The sequence below is a fragment of the Xenopus laevis genome, chromosome 1S, assembly GCF_017654675.1.
Source record: "Xenopus laevis strain J_2021 chromosome 1S, Xenopus_laevis_v10.1, whole genome shotgun sequence".
Taxonomy (NCBI): Eukaryota; Metazoa; Chordata; class Amphibia; order Anura; family Pipidae; genus Xenopus; species Xenopus laevis.
Genome location: NC_054372.1, coordinates 135098624 through 135111751, shown reverse-complemented (window position 1 = coordinate 135111751; position 13128 = coordinate 135098624). Strand labels below are relative to the sequence as shown.

Below are 13128 nucleotides of genomic sequence, written 5' to 3'. Positions count from 1 at the left end.
CTCATCTATCCCTGCCTAGAGCAGTGGCTGGACCCAGCTCCTCTTAACTACCTGCACAGTGGCTGGCACACCACCTGTCAGTACATAAATACATGTACATACGTATGTGCAGAATTGGACTAAAAAAAAAGCAAAAAATACAATTTACAAGCCATCCATAGCCATTCCTTTAGTTGAGAATTTTATTTGGCATTGAGAGGAAATTGTTTTATTTCCTTACCAATTTCCTTCCCAAGACTAATTATGGCTTTATGGAAGAGTAATTTCTAAGCAGCAACACATTCATTGTATTCTTACAGTGTTTTGTTACTTTTTGTGCCTAGCTAGAATATTGTTAACATGGATCACATACCCAGACCCTGAACTTATTCATCCTCATTGTCCTTATCCAAGCTCTCCATAAAATTGTAAATCAGGTCAGACACCTTCTTCTTTTTCTTTAGAGATCCAGTGGAACAAAAACGTGGAACACATGTGAACCAGTGAAGGCAGAATTAACTAATATTAACAGTGTGAAGAATTCTGCACTATATTAATATTATTCATATAGTGTCGTACTGCAGCACTTTCCAAAAGTAACAGTACATCAGTCAGTAGCTATTTTATTTTAGGAGTAATTTAAATGTCATGATCATTTTGGGAATTGCTTTAAATTCAAGCCAAGGGCCAGATGCCTGACCCTGCTATGTGTTTCCCAATCACTTCCCACAATTGCTTGACCTAGGAAGTTCCCTCCTTTGAGAATAAAGGTGAAGGCCCCTACTGACTGGCATGTTTACAGAATGCAGAAAGCTAGTCAATACTAATTAACCTGCCAGGAGACACAGTTGCTGACAGAGATAAAGCGGGAGGGGTAAGTGGCACAGAAATAATGAAAGGGGAAAGTGGAATGAGGAAAAAGAAGAAAGGGACAGGAGGAGATGAGGATATTACCAAGAAGAAAATTGAACTAATTTAAAAAGAAACTTGCTGGATAGGAATTTTAGATTTCTTCTCCCAAAGATACAGCCAAAGTATTAATCAGCAGCAACGTAGTCTCCTATCACAATAGGCCTAATATAATAGGAACAATTCAATGGTTTGTGGTATATTAGTAAACATGCAAATTAATTGTATGCCATAATAATGCAGAAAACTGGAATACAATTAATTGCATATTTATAACATTTTGACATGTAAAAGACCACTGACCCTTCCTTTGTGCATACATTTTGTATCAAAATTTCAGGCATGTGTTCCGGAGTAACACTGGAATTTATGACTATTTGAACATTGCCAGTCACATGCAATGGGAACAGGAAAGCCACCACTGTAGATAGTAAAAATGCTTAAACTTATGTCCGCGTCAACCTCCCCCATTTTACCATGAAAATGTTCAGCAGTTTTTCTCCGCAAAGTCTCCACACTATCCTCGGTTTCTGCCAATTACAGAACCAGCCTGCGCCCATAAAGATGGGTGCTGTGACACCGGGTTTCTCTGTCAGGAGAAAGGAAAGACAGGAAGATCACTGTTTATCATGCTGTGCAGTTTGTCAGAAGTTGCCATAATGGGATTCTTATCCCTCATCTTTTATATTCATATCAAGTCATAGCAGTTTTAAGGAATATTATAAAGTAATTTGTCTGCTTATATTTGAACTCATTACTGTGTTAGTGTCGATGGCCTCTGATGGCCCCTTTCAGTGAGGGCTAATTACTGTGTTGCAAAGCTAAAACTGTAATGTCCAACCTGTGGTTTTCCAGAACTCCCCAACAGCTTTCGATAATAGAAGCTCTTATTGTCTGATAAAATGAATTTGTCTCACAGCCAATTATAAGGTGGCAAATGAGGCTAACAATGAGTCCAATCCAGCTCAAGTCAACCACATATTGTAAGTAGGTTTTCTGGCTACTAACTGCCTCCCTCTTAGGAATCTGCCAGTTCTAGCAATGCCTATATGATTAAAAAATTAATATTCACCCAATGTAATTATAGGAATTAAGGCACAGAGTCCATAAATGGTGATTAGGGTTCCGTAATGAAGGTATTCTATGTTAATTTCTATGGTGTGTGAACAAAACATTATAACTTTGCCCTGCACAATGATAATACATGACTCAGAAATATAGTTTATATAGATATATACTTTTATATATCATTTTATTTTGTTGTTGTTTCAGACAATTCAACTATTTATCGTAAAATCTGACATAAAACCATAAGCCAACATTTATGCATTTAAGACTTAAGAAAATAAGACTTCAGCAGTATCCTTGGTTTTTCAGTGAAACATGTAAGGATACAGCCTTGAACAGAATAAAAGATAAAACAAATGGAACAATCAGGTCTTTGAATACAAGTCAAGAAGAAAAGAAGATCAGAATGTGTTGTTCAAGAACTTTTATATGCTGTACATTCCATTTGTGTTGGGTCACTGATTATTAATGCAAAAATCTGCTGGATCTAGAGCAAAACATTTGTTCAATAATACAGTACCACCTCCTCGGCATTAGTACTAGGGTTCAGAGAGGTGCTGAAATGACAGCCAGAGAAGAGTGAGGCCAGAAGGGGCGACAGCCTGAGCCAAATATTGAGAGAAGTGAGAAAGTAAGAGTATAAATGAAGCTGTAATTGGAAGATCTTGTGCAACATAAACAGCATCTAAACATCACCCCCCTCTGCCTGTTTATTTACACAGATTCGTCACTTGTTAATTGGGAAACAGGCAGTGTGAAAACAGCTATTTAAAAGGGTGGAGAGAATGAAAATAGGATCTTCATGTCTGGAGGGAAAGACTCAGGAAGAAGCAGAATGAAACCTCTTGGTGAAGAGAAAGTGGCAGAATTCCAACACGGTGCAAATGTGATGTTTATAAAATAGAAATGAAATAGATGTTCAGAGTTGGACAAAAATCATAAATTTCCTAGACCAAAGACTGTTAAAGGGGTTGTTCACCTTTAAATTAACTTTAGGTATTATGTAAATAGTGATATTCTGAGACAATTTGCAATTTTTATTTGTTTGTTTTTGAGCATTTTATTTAGCAGTTCTTCAGTTTGCAATTTTAGCAATCTGGTTTCTAGGATCCAACTTGCCTTAGCAACCATGCACTGATTTAAATAAGAGACTGGAATATGAATAGGAGAGGGCCTGACTAGAAAGATGAGTAATCAAGAATATCAATAACAATAAATGTGTAGCCTTACAGAGCATTTGTTTTTAAGATGGAACCAGTGACCTCCATTTGAAAGCTGGAAAGTGTCAGAAGGCAAGTAATGAAAAAACTCAACATAATCAAGACCAATTAAAAAGATGCTTAGAACTGGCCATTCCATAACATACTGAAAATGAACTTAAAGTGATACTGACACTAAAAAACGACTCTTCAAAATATTAATGAACTATAGGTCATGTTAATCGTTTTTCTCCCATATGTCTCAGATATGTGAGTAATTGTTTCTAAACCTGACTGTATTGCCAACCTGACTGTCCCTTCTCAAACTGTCAGTTATTGTTTCTAATGCATAGAAAAATAGAATTTAGAAGGCGCCCACCCAAGGGCGTAACTACAGAGGAAGGAGACCCTGCGGCTGCAGGGGGGCCCAGGAGGTGTAAGGGGCCCATGAGGCCCAAACAAAGAGCAATTTCAACATATATTGGTAAAACAGCACCATCTCTGGATATGTTGGGGGCCCCAAAATTAATTTGCTGTGCGGCCCAGTAACATCTAGTTACTCCACTGCGCACACCCTATATTCAACTGTGGGGTGCTTATTCCATGGAGACCACCCAAATATAATCTTCTTAAGCTTCAATCAAATATTTAACATAAGGATAGCACACCCAATATTTAAAAAGGCAAAAATTAATTTTATTCCATCAAAAAAATACACACTTACATATCAGCGGTGGCCCAATACGTTTCGACCACATGAGTGGTCTTCATCAGGGGCAAAATCCATCAATTATAGAAAAAAGATACATTTCTAATGCAAACAGACTACTGCTGCACAAATATGGCAGCCCCCTCATACAGGAACATGGGGCATCAGACAGGTAATGTAAAAGCAAAATTCAAATACTTTATGGCAAAATTATAAATAGCATACAAAGACAATATTACAAGGCTACCATAAGGGCAATGGCACAAAGGGTTATTTAATACCCATGATTTTGTAGGAAATCCCAGCATTCACACTAAAAATCACTTCTCATTGTTGCCAATCGGATGCACCAAGGCTATGGCTCATTGGAGCAAGGTCAGCAGTGAATGTGGACAGTCTTTTCTGTCAATAATCCCACCATGACCTGATAAGCCAGCAGCAATGATTAGCTCCTTTCAGTTCCAGCAATTTTCCCTACAGTAAATCGCTGCACACAAACTGCTCCTTGCTATCAAAAGGGAGAATTTGTTTTTTGAAGGGAGAGCCTTTCTGCCCACACTCAAACAGAATAAAAAGAGAAATATTACTATATTACTACTACTTTTAATACTACTATATCACTATACATTGTTTGTTCTCTAACATGAACATGAGTGTGCATTGTCTTATTCCCTCACAGGTTTATTAAGCTGGTGCATTCCTAGGCTTTTTCCATATTTTTCATGGGCAGCCATGAGAGAGAACTATTGGAATGCAGTTAATGTTGATCACTACCAAAGAAAGCAGTATAAAGCTTCTATTTATATATAAATACAAATACACAGAGAATTTGAGGCTATTCTAACCTTTGCATCTTGTTTGGTGACAAAATCCACAAAGCCAAACCCACAGCGAGTCCCTGTGCCAACCATTTTCTTAGGTAGGCGGACGGTCTTCAGTTCTCCAAATGTGCTATAGTAAAGAAAAAAATCTGTTAGATGTGTGTATCAGACCCCAAATTGTGCATTCATGACAACGTTTAATGTTTTTCCATAGTGTTGGAAATGTGATGTCATCAAAAACCAAAGTATCTGCACAGTCTTGAATACTACATAGTAGCAATGGAGGTTGAAAAAGACAAATGTCCATCAAATTAAACCATTTGCTCAATTAAATCAAATTTCTAGAAGACTATGTAACCATATCAGACAGAAATACAATGGGATCTTCCAAGGCATACACAGAAACATTTTGTGCAGTAGTTTACATAAAATCTCTGGCTCAGATGGCAGTATGCATTACATTGTCCACAGGACTCATTCATATTGTATGTCTACAACACACAATAATGTTTCTGTCCAGGTGTCTATGCCTCCCACACACCTGATGTCATCAAACACAATACCATCTATACCATCATGTGTATTCAATGCACACCAAGGTCATGGGGAGTCCAGCAGGAATGCTGCACTTCTCCCCAACGGTGGCATTCAAAAAAATATATAAATCAGAAGTTTTGCATTAACCTATGCAAAACACAGTTAAGCATGGTGACAGGCACTAGGCATCTCTCAGTCTATCCCTCAACTGACAATGTCACTAAATGTGTAAATTGTGTATAAACAATCAGCCTTAGTATGTATTATCTCATGAAACATTTGCTCCCCCTACTGCCAACACACAAGAATTACAATCTAATTGTATCAGGAGCAGTAGAGTGCCTGACTGAACTTGCTCACCTGAAAAGCTCACGAATTTCACGAACCGTTGCTTGGAAGGGGACATTGCGCACAAGAATTTTTGAGCTCTGCTGTTTTTTGGAGATCTGTTTTTTGCTGCTCCGTGGGTTCCAGGCAAGAATGAAAAGATCATTACCATCCCACAGCAAATGCTTCCATTCGAATACTTGAACACTGCATTCAAGCAAATGCTTCAGCCACTCACCTGATTGCCCTCTCTGACAGTTTGATTTCCCCCTGATGCTCATCCACCGTGCAGTGCTGGGGGGGAGGGCAAAAGAATCATTTAGAATTATGAGGCTGCCAGTCCAACTGGGTCAGCAGTGCAGATGAAAGCCCGCTTTGCCTGACAGCACACATTTCTCCTTATCACAACTTTGAAGCAGGGCATTTATCACTCTCAGCTGTCCGACAACAACTACCTATGGTAGGACGTCACATTCTAAGATACACACAGAAACTGACAGCAAATTCAAAAAGACACACGTTTCTCCCTGTGTACATACTTATTCATAGTCAATTCATGATCCATCTGTAAGCAGGCACTATAGACTGCAAGCATCCCCTTCCTTTCCTTTAAGCCCAGAATAGACTTTGCTCATGCTTTTATTTTATCGAACTGAACAGAACAGAACCATTTGCAGTAACCAATCGGTTACCAAGCCTATGTATATATAAGAAATGCAGCAGGTTATGACCCCCACAGTAGATCTATGTGTATAAAGGAGACTGCAACAAATTTTGGCCCATGGTCCCTCCATATTCCTCTCTATGAGTTACAGAAATAAAGGAAACCACATTTACATTTTAGAAGTGAACATTAAGGTAAACATTGTTTCAAAATGATTGTGTTGTGTATTTTGCCTCAATGGTTATAGTATAAATTCTCTCGCTTTTTGCAAGCATCTTTCTAAAGACCCTGTGATGTGAAAGGGTCCATGTTATATCTCATGATAAATACTGGAGACCAAAGTCAGGTAAACACAGGCTGCTTATCACTTGCCTATTTGGAAGCAGACGTAGAATAGTTTCATAGGAGTATGTAAGTGCTGAACACAGGAGGAACGCATGTGCCATATTGCGTACAACCCAATCAGGAAGCATGGGCTGAATTTGTTCCTGCAGTACCCAGTGGTGAAATGCAAGAAGGATTAACACCTGACGCAGGAACAAATGCCCGCGTGTGTAAGAGCCCTAAAGATCTAAATGATCAACAACAAACGATCAATATTAGCTCACCCTCCATCATATATGCTAGGTTCCCCCCTCCCAAAAAAGGAATGCCACAGGTCACCCTATAATTCATCAGCAAATACAGATGAATCATTTTTGCAACTGGATTTTTTTAATGGTATGTCTGAAATAAGTACATGTTTACTGGTGTGTGCTGCACAATTCTGTTGATAATGGGATATATGAACACCATACCCGTGTTTTTGCAAGCCGAAATGTACCAGTTTAATCAACCCAATATGTTGTAGAAGTAAACACACTTATTGCGGCCAAGTATAAGCTCCCGAATATACCCGGATTTCTGATAAAGCCAGTCAATGCTGCCATCATGTGGCACACAGGAGGAATGTCTCATTTTACACTGCATTTATAGCTACAGCAACCTACAAAGGATGTGGTGTAGAGCAAAGATTTATTAAGCTCCCCACTGGCCATGAAAAGAATAATGAGAGTAAAAGGAAATATAAAGGTTTGGTGAGTAAAGAAAACATAAAAAAGGAAAAGTGAGGGAATAATACCTGTTTGTGTTGGTTTATTTTCTCTTTCCAATGTTTCTTCTTCACATATCTCTCACCCATTCTTTTACTACCCTATTTATATTTTGTCTTTAGATCCTACTTCCTTTCTTCTATTTTGATAGTCGCACCCAGTCCTTAACCCTCTGTTTTCGCAATCTAACTTTCACTATTATCACGCTGCACCCCAACTGGTTTCTATTCTGTGTAATGTTCTTGATTCGTTTTAATTTCTCCTCCTTCCAAAAACACCTTGTAGACCATAGCCACAAAACAGATAGAGGCCGAATTTTGAATTCATGTGAATTTTCTTAAATTCGAATATACTCACAATTCAACTGGGAGGTTTTTTAACTCCCAGTTTTTTTGGTTGCCATTTGAAAGCATTTCAGATCTTTTAAGCCGAGTGGTCTATCATTTTCTGCATTTCTTTATATGTTTTCCCCTCTCCAATCAACTTTTTAATTGGAGAGAAATAAACCACTATTTGTGGTGAGGAGGTATGAATTATGGAAAGGTGAATGAAGATAGTTGTCATTTTGCACCAAGTTACTATGTATACTATGTTACTACAGTATGTATATTTTGCATGCTTTAAAGTGGCAGCTTTGCTTTACATACAATATAACTGCTCACCAGATTTCTAACTGTTAGATATTGAAATGGTAGCCAAAATGTAAAAAGACGAGGCAGAATAAGAATTTTCATGCAATTTCAAACATTTATTTACTGCTATGATCAATATTTAATCCTGACTAGTTATATAACATACATACTTCTCTTTTTGAACTACAATGTTTCTGATTTTTTTGCCTTAGACATACACGCACAAAAACATATAAACCTGAAGTAGCCAGAGAGCTTCTTGTGCTTTTTCAGAAAGCTGCAGGGAGAACCATGAATGCAAATATCTGATTGGTTGCCATGGGTTACTGCCCATGGACAAATTTTCCCAGAGTCGATAAATGATCAGCGACTGGCTCTTTACAATTACAATCATGCAATCCTCTCTTTCATGATCTGTCCATATTCTAAGTAAAAACATTCACTAAGGCCTATGGCACAAAAGGCATTTTGACCATGACTACGCTCAAGTATAAATGTAGGCAAAGCACCTGAATTTGGTGGTTTAAGGTATTACTAAACCTTACCTGACTCGTCCTTCTTTTTAGAAATACTGTTCCAGCTTTAGAGAAGACCTGTTACAAAACAAAATGCAATTGGAAATAAGTGTAGTATAGAATAGCCAGGCAGGGAAATCGGCTCTCACAAATCCTTTGCAATGATACTTACTTATTTAAGGGTTTCCTCCTGCTAAAATTTTAATTTTTGATAAATAAAGTGCAACCAGGAAGTGCCTCTTCTTCATCTTCTTCCTGCTCCTCCACTTCCAGCTCTTTAACATCTTGTTTGGTACTATCTGCAGGAAAAGAAAACAGAGGCCTGACATAGTGTTTTAGAAAGACAACTAATAGCAATACATTCAAATTTCCAGCATATCTTAAAACGTTAAAATCGCAGTGCTGCTCCCCCAACCAGTTTTGATTTGTGTTAGAAGAACATGCAGCATGAAATTATCAAGCTGAAATATGAGCAAGTTGGTGATATAGGTCAATTACTGTAGCCAGGTTCTATAAGCAGTCCCCTCTGTCCAGTGATGCAACTGGAAGATATTGAAGCCCACAAAATTCCCAAGCAAACATTGGAATCCAATCTGCTTCCCAAAGACATCTTTAATTTGGCTTCAGTGTTTATTAAGCCAGATATAAGTCATTCCCGCAAGCAGCTTCCCTTTTTATTATGCTCCTTTCCCTCACCTTCCTCCTGCTCCTCTGAAGTCACTTGCTCTGTTTGTTCAACTTTCTTTTGTGGAGGAGGACAGGTAAAAACAGTGGTACATGATGAAACTGGGAAGGGGAAAGACATGGATGAAGCCATGCTAAAAAATCTGATATGCAATGAAAAAAGGATTTCGCATCATAAAAAATATAGGAAATACAATATGCCAACCCTTTGAGCAAATGCTAAGCATGCATAAGCTCATATTGGTAAGGTAAATATGCATTCTTACAGTTGGATAATTAAAACTTTATGTAAATGTATTGCTTGCTAAACTGCAAGCAGTTGCATGCTAGAGTTTTGTGTAGCTGATGATGCAGCAGCTGATGTGTTTAAGAGTACCTTTGTGTAGGCCAGTTTGTAGAAAGCATGTTTGGCTTCTGTCGGTTCTAGAAACTCCACAATGGCACTGATGCCACCTTCTGGCAACAGCACTCTCTCCAGATCTCCAAACTGTCCAAATAGCTCTTGCAGTTCTGCAGTCCAGCTGGAAGGTTCTTTACCAGGATCACCGTTTAACTCCGTGCTCCTGCAGCCTGAGAACAGAAGAAGAGAGATAAAGGGCAAACCATGTATATCAATCGCAGCACTTGTAGCAAGTAGTAAAGAGTTTTCAAGACAATATCACAGCTTTAAAGTAATCAAGATATAGCACAGCACTGTATGCAGTCTGTGGATTTACATATAAACTAATGATAGGGAAAGTACAAAATAAATAAAACACGTTGTAAATTCCTATTGTTATTTTTGGGCACAACTTGTTTTTATAAATACATTTTTTAAAAAGAATACAATACATAATAAAAGTAACACAATTTAAGGTACATTTCTGTTGATATACTTCATTGTCTCCAACATTTCATAGTTACTTTCAGTATGCAACATCTGTACAGGGTTTCTATTTTCTATTTACCTGGCTGAAAGAATCAAGGCTGACTCCATTCTCTATGAGAAAGCGACACACAACGTACAAGTTGAGTCTCTCCTAGCGCTACCCGGACTGCAAGGCTACCTTTCCCCTCCTGCAGAACCAAAATGTATATAACGTGAAACACAGCATCAAGAACTCAAGGAACAGAGGGAAAGAGTATAGAGATACACCTGTAACTCAATCACATAATCGCACAAACTCTGATAACACACCATATCCACATTAATTTTTTTTAGCAACGTGTATTATTTTTAAGCAGACTGTACTGCCAAATTTAATTACTTTTATGGTAGTTAATTCATACATGGCAACTAGAATGTAGAACAAGCAATTCTTTTATAGTTATTATTATTGGTCCAGCTCAAGGGCAAATAAAAAACAATAAAGAACACTGTTCCCTCACATATATGATTGCAAGCATGTTGACTAGTGATGGGCGAATTTGCGCCGCTTAGCTGAAAAATGTCCGAATTTCGCGAAACGGCGAAAAATTCGCGAAACGCATTTTGACGCCAGCGTCTCGTTTTTGACGCCAGCGCCCGTTTTTTCGACGCCGGCGCCAGTTTTTGACGCCGGCGTCCGTGTTTTAGAAAAAAATTTTTTGACGCCGCCGAATTTTTGCCGCGAATTTTCGCGGGTGTTTCGCAAATTTATTCCCTGGCGGCGAATCGTGCAAATTCGCGCCTGCCGAATAAATTCGCCCATCACTAATGTTGACACAAGGTACAATTCCACCTTCCTCCCCATAATTCACACAGATTAAACAGGACAGATTCACACTGTGTTTGAATCAGTGTGAAGGACATAGTTTTCGCCATAGTGTCACCAAAGAGGAGCTGATTTGTATTAAGGATAGAATGGAGCGCAATTTCAATCTAAGGTATGTCTAAAAAATGTTTAAAGGGGTGGTTCACCATTAGGTTAACTTTTATAGAATGGTTAATTCTAAGCAAAATTTCAATTGGCCTTCATTTTTTCTTTTTTAGAGTTTTTAAATTGTTTTCCTTCTTCTGACTCTTCCAGCTTTCAAATGGGGGTCACTGACCCCATACAAATACAAATTTACTGTTATTTCTACTTTTTGCTACTAATCTTTCAGTTCATGCCCTCTTCTATTCATATTCCAGCCTTTTATTCAAATCAGTGAAGATTGTTTAAACTGCAGAGAGCTGCTGAATAAAAGTTAAACAACTCAAAAATCACAAGTAATAGAAAAAATCAAAACCAACTGCAAATTGTCTAATAATAGCACTCTCCACATTAGACGTACATAATAAATATGGCATTCATACATTCATTTGCAGTAACCTTTGTAAATACAAATACACAAAAGGTGTTTACACTCAGGGACGTAACTATAGAGGAAGCAGACCCTGCGACTGCAGGGGGGCCCAGGAGGTATAGGGGCCCCATGAGGCCCTAATTCATAAACAATTTCAATAAATATTGGTAAAACAAGCCAACTTCTAGACATAATGGGGGCCTGAAAAATAATTTGCTGTGGGGCCCAGTAATATGTAGTTATGCCATTGTTTACACTCACATCATCAAGCACTTGACTCTTGCTGGTGTTGTACTTCTGCGCAATGACTTCAGCTACAGAGCTGGTCCCCATAAATAGCGTGTTCCAGTTGTGAGAACTATAGATAAGAAACACTTTTGATTATAGATGAAAGATACAGGCAGCATCATCTAATATTTCTAATGTGATCTGCTGAAAAAATAATTAGTAAAATTGGTATTAACCAAAAAAAAAAAGAAGCAAAATACAAACTATTTTAGTAGGATTTTTATTATTATTATTTATTTTACTTTGCATCCTCCTGAAATGTATGCGAACACTGCATACTTAACATTTCTTCCCTGTAAATTCTTAATTATAAATATAATTGGGAGCATCAATACTGCTCGTCTTCATAAGACTTTTCACTTGACTCCACATAACATCGGTCATACAAATGTAAAAGGTCCTGTTGTAAGTGGCTTTTGGGGACTAGGGTATTTCAGAGGTTCCATAATGGTGAGGCTACCCCACTCTGATAATAGCCCAATGCAATGGGGAGGAGGGTACTTTAACGTGCAACCAGTTTGGGTGTCAATGGTGGTGAGATTGGAGGATGAACACTTTTCTATACACCAGTGTTTTTAGATGGTCAAACCCTGATATAAGTTAATGGGGCTGTAAAAAAAAAATATTGGCCACAAAGGGAGGCTTAATAGTCTGATGAAAACCTGTGGTCTAATCCATTAGCAAATTTATCTTTAGCTGCAAGATGGAAAATGAAGAATGTTCTTTGCCCAAAATATCCTTTGCGAAAGATTGGCCGAATACCGAACCAAATCCTAATTTGCATATGCAAATTAGGGTTGGGAAGGGGAAAGCATTTTTTATTCCTTGTTTTGTGACAAAAAGTCATGAGATTTCCCTCCCCAACCCCAAAAGTGCTAGCAGCAACATTTGTCCCTCAAACTTCAGGTAGGTTATGAGCCAACAATACAGAAGAGGTTGGACAGCACTGTTGTAGAATATCCTCATTACTCTGTATAAAAAAAAAAAAATCACCTTTCATTGCTTTGCTTGATTTGTTACCTGGAACTGACTGCTTTATCCTTTATGGCCTTCTGCTTCTTGTACCCAGATGCCTCTCCTTCTGACTCATTCACTTCTTCCTTTTTTGCAGCAGAAGACAAAACATGCAGCATCCTTCCCTAGGAATATGTCAGTTATTAATAATGAATCATAGAATACTGCTCACATCTTGCATATTCGGTTGTGGCTCAATCATTTACCGTAACAATTAATAAGATTTATATTAGTTTTTCATCTCATAGCATTAGAGCACAAACTTGCAGCTGCCAAAAGATTTCTTTTGATGAAGTGCAGAGAAGGAGAGAATGCACTGCAAAGTATTGCATTTTTTCATGAAAATGATACTGTTTTTTTTAAAAGGCCTGTTTAAGGGGGGGGGGCAAAAATTGGCACAAGTGAGGCGGGATAAGCCTGTATAAAGAAATGACACAGGACAAA

At 38.1% G+C, this 13128-nt stretch overlaps 1 pseudogene; it reads right to left on the bottom strand.

The window, feature by feature from the left end:
• Window positions 1-365: 365 nt before the first annotated feature.
• Window positions 366-13128, bottom strand: part of LOC108705052 — a 49486-nt pseudogene continuing 36723 nt past the window's right edge.